The following is a 4,531-nucleotide window of genomic DNA, read 5'->3' on the forward strand; positions in this document are numbered from 1 at the left end:
CGACTACGCGAATCTCTGTGGAATATCGAGTGGCAGAGTGGTAATTATGACAAAAGCGTCTAACATCAACCCTGCAGGTGCCTGCTGGTGACTTTGTCAAACCTACCTTGAATACCTTGGCATACGTACAATCGATTACGGTGCCAGGCTGGGCGATTCCGAAACACTTGCCCTGAAGGTGATATACGGAATCTAACACATACGAATGCAGCGCTCCACAAACAATGGCACATGTAATGGATTGACCACTCGACATCAATTATTAAGTGTACACCAACCGATTTCCGCGAAGGGGCCAGTCGGCAATCGACTGTGCGGAACATTGGCACCGCTTGATTTGATAAATTCCAGATCTGGGCCTGAAGAAGAAGTAGAGGGCATTCGTCCGGAATTGCTAATATCTATAATCCCACAGTTAAATTCGGCAAAATTCTAAGAAGCATCGGCAAAATTCTATGTACAATCCTCCAGTTGTATTTAAATGTAGATATACCGACACGGTGTCAAAATAGTTGGGACGCTATACCTACATAATTATATCTAAGGTGGCTCGTTTGGAATATCTGAAAAATAAATTAACTCGTTATTGGGATATCTTTTCTTGTTATAACAAAATAATTACCCCGTTCTAACGAGAAAAGATATCGTAATAACGACAAAACCGAAAGATCTCAAAATTGAAAGGATCTCGTGATAACGCGATATTTTCTCGTTTTCCTCGTAATTAAGATATCTTTTCTTGTAATAATAAGATAATTAACTCGAGTTCACGAGAAATATTTTCATGAAATCTTGTTTGCGCCTGTTCAGTTGTAGACTAGTTTCCGTTCGGCAGTAAAGGACCATACGTTTATTGTATAATGGCAGTTTAATCGGTACAATGACATCAGCATATATCATGCCCTCGCTTTCACACAAAAGGGAAAATTTAATTTTGCTTGCACACAGGCATGGATGTATAATCTCACAAACACATCTCCAGAGAATACGGCAAGAACATTCGCCATTTTTGTAGGAAAAAAATCACAGGGATATTATACACGTTGAATATTCTATCGGCCAACAATTATATTTTTCTAGCCGACAGCACGGTTACCGTCTAATGCACCTCTAGCGCCCTTTGTTCGGTTGGATGACATCAATGACGTACGGTACTGTGATCAACGGTACAATGACATCAGCATATATCATGCCCTCGCTTTCACACAAAAGGGAAAATTTAATTTTGCTTGCACACAGGCATGGATGTATAATCTCACAAACACATCTCCAGAGAATACGGCAAGAACATTCGCCATTTTTGTAGGAAAAAAATCACAGGGATATTATACACGTTGAATATTCTATCGGCCAACAATTATATTTTTCTAGCCGACAGCACGGTTACCGTCTAATGCACCTCAAGCGCCCTCTGTTCGGTTAAATCGTTAACTGGGGAAATGTACGCATTCTTTGGAGCATACTGGATCCAGGGGAGCGCAATTACAGAGCGGAAGACTCGTACGTAAAATATATTAGTGCTAACCACACCAGGCGAGCAGGAGCGCCGTAATATAATATATAGACTTCGATAAAGATAACGGTTATAAGGTAAATGGAAGAGAGAAAATGGGGAAGATGGAGAAGGTGGATAATGCAGAAGGGACAGGGGTGAATGGAAGGGGCAGGTAAACTTTTGGAGGAAGAAAACGAAGTGAAGATGGGGAATAAGAATTAGTGCGTCTGTGTGCGTGCGTGCGTGCGTGCGTACATGAGTGTGTGCGCCGGTCTGTACCCGTTCCCTACCTCTCTCTCTTTAAAGAAGAAAATATTTAAATTTAAATTAAATTGATAAATTAAAATTATTCAAGCAATATTGTTTTTCTATCTCGTTACCTTCTCTCCCTCTCTCTCTTTCTCTCTCTATGTCTGCATGTCTGTCTCTGTGTGTTTCTGTCCCTCTGTGTCTGTCTCTCCATGTGCTTTCCTCTCTATTAGTTTCCCTCTCTCTCTGTGTGCCTGTCTGTATCTGCCCCTCTTCCTTTTAGCTGTCTGTCTCTCTATGTGTCTGTCTGTCTGTCTGTCTGTCTGTCTATATGTCTGTGTGTCTGCCTCTTTCTACGTGTCTGTCTGTCTCTTTATGTGTCTGTCTGTCTGTCTGTCTCTCTATGTGTCTGTCTGTCTGTCTGTCTATATATGTCTGTGTGTCTGTCTGTCTCTTTATGTGTCTGTCTGTCTGTCTGTCTCTCTATGTGTCTGTCTGTCTGTCTGTCTATATATGTCTGTGTGTCTGCCTCTCTCTACGTGTCTGTCTGTCTCTTTATGTGTCTGTCTGTCTGTCTGTCTGTCTCTCTATGTGTCTGTCTGTCTGTCTGTCTGTCTCTCTATGAGTGTCTTTGTCTGTCTGTCTCTCTATGAGTGTCTTTGTCTGTCTGTCTATCTATGTGTGTCTTTGTCTGTCTGTCTCTCTATGAGTGTCTTTGTCTGTCTGTCTATCTATGTGTGTCTTTGTCGGTCTGTCTCTCTATGTGTGTCTCTGTCTGTCTGTCTCTCTATGTGTATTTCTGTCTGTCTGTCTCTCTATGTGTGTCTCTGTCTGTCTGTCTCTCTATGTGTATCTCTGTCTGTCTGTCTCTCTATGTGTAACTCTGTCTGTCTGTCTCTCTATGTGTGTCTCTGTCTGTCTCTCTCTCTCTATGTGTGTTTCTGCCTGTCTGTCTCTCTATGTGTGTCTCTGTCTGTCTGTCTCTCTGTGTGTCTGACTGTCTGTCTGTCTGTCTGTCTGTCTGTCTCTCTATGTGTTTGTATGTCTTTCTATGTGTCTGTATGTCTCTCTATCTGTCTATCTGTCTGTCTGTCTCTTTATGTGTCTATCTATCTGTCCGTCTCTCTATGTGTCTGTTTGTCTGCCTGTCTGTCTCCTTCTGTCTGTCTGTTTGTCTGTCTGTCTGTCTCTCTCTCTCTCTCTCTCTCTCTTTCTGTCTGTCTGTCTCTCGCTGTCTGCATGTCTGTCTGTCTCTCTCTCTCTCTCCTTCTCTCTCTCTCTCTCTCTCTCTCTCTCTCTCTCTCTCTCTCTCTCGTCTCGTCGTCGTTGTCGTGTGTGTGTGTGTGTGTGTGTGTGTGTGTGTGTGTGTGTGTGTGTGTGTGTGTGTGTGTGTGTGTGTGTGTGTATGTATGTGCGTGCGCGCGCGCGTGTGTGGGGGGGGGAGGGATGAGCGTGCATGCGCGCGCGTGTGTGTCTGTCTATCTGTCTGTCTGTGTCTGCCCCTGTCCATGTCTATCTGATTCTCATATGAGATTGATGGCAGCGTATGTCTATGGAATGAGAGGACCTAGCTAGAGTTGATAGCACAGATTCATGGAATACTCCAAGTGACGAAGTAGATAAAATTTCATATGTCTGCTCACCTCAGTTGAGCGTGAAATAGCTGAGAAAAAGTGGACAGACAGAATTTAGATTGGTGCAACCTTCTTTTGATGTCAGGCACGAAGCCTGCACGTGGTCGTAGAGGAAATGCCTGGTCAGGCTAGAGACACAAAACACATATTATATTATATGCCACAACAATATTATATACATCTTATTAACACCTAAACCAAGATTACGCAGAATAAATGAACCTATTAGCTAGGGAAACATGTTTCGTTTCTGTCATTTCATATTTGAATGTTCTTCGTCATTGATTTTTATTGTAAAATTGAAGCTGCGTTGCGCAGTTTTGGTCTGTCGATTTGATCAACCTTGATTCTCTCAGTCTTCAATATATACTCTCCGGAGCCGTATAGTCTGAGCAAATTCCGAGGGGGCAAAATTTCATGACTCAACTGTGTAATGCATGATGAGTGACGGGCGCAGCTCTTGATCGACGTCCATAGTGTGGTAGGGGTGGGTCTGAGACAAGGCTTTCACAGATAAGTGACCAAAATAATCCCGTTGGGGTTATTTACGATTATTACTTACAAGCTTATTTGTTAAATTTGCCTCAAAATCGGGGGTGGAGCAGCTGCCCCATTGAACCCAGAGGCTACGGCCCTAGCTGCTCTATTTGACTTTGAAGATCAATCCATCTGTATCAATCCACGGTATCAATCCATCCGTGCGTGTTTACGAGGTTTCCAGTTTGACAGTTGGAATATTTGCTAGAGAGGAGCTAGAGTATATGCTAGCACGTTGTCAGTACGTACCCTGTGAGAACGAAATATACATATATACATATATACATAATATCAAGAGTGCATAATAGAGATCTCTATTATGCACTCTTGATAATATCAGGAGTAAGATAATATATATAGGAGTGTGAATGTATATATATATAATTATATAGAACAATTGTTGTTGAATATATATAAATATATAAAATATATATATATATATATACATTGTTCTCAGCGTGATAGCCTGTGGCCTGCACCACTGATAAAACCTCTATAATAATATTATATTATATAAAATTATATTATAGAGATCAGTGGTCGAGTATTCGCCACTTGTTACTATTTTTATCGTGTATACTGGGTAAAATATTCCACCAATCACCGTGAAGAAAGA

This window comes from Priapulus caudatus, unplaced genomic scaffold, assembly GCF_000485595.1.
Source record: "Priapulus caudatus unplaced genomic scaffold, Priapulus_caudatus-5.0.1 Scaffold55, whole genome shotgun sequence".
Lineage (NCBI taxonomy): Eukaryota > Metazoa > Priapulida > Priapulimorpha > Priapulimorphida > Priapulidae > Priapulus > Priapulus caudatus.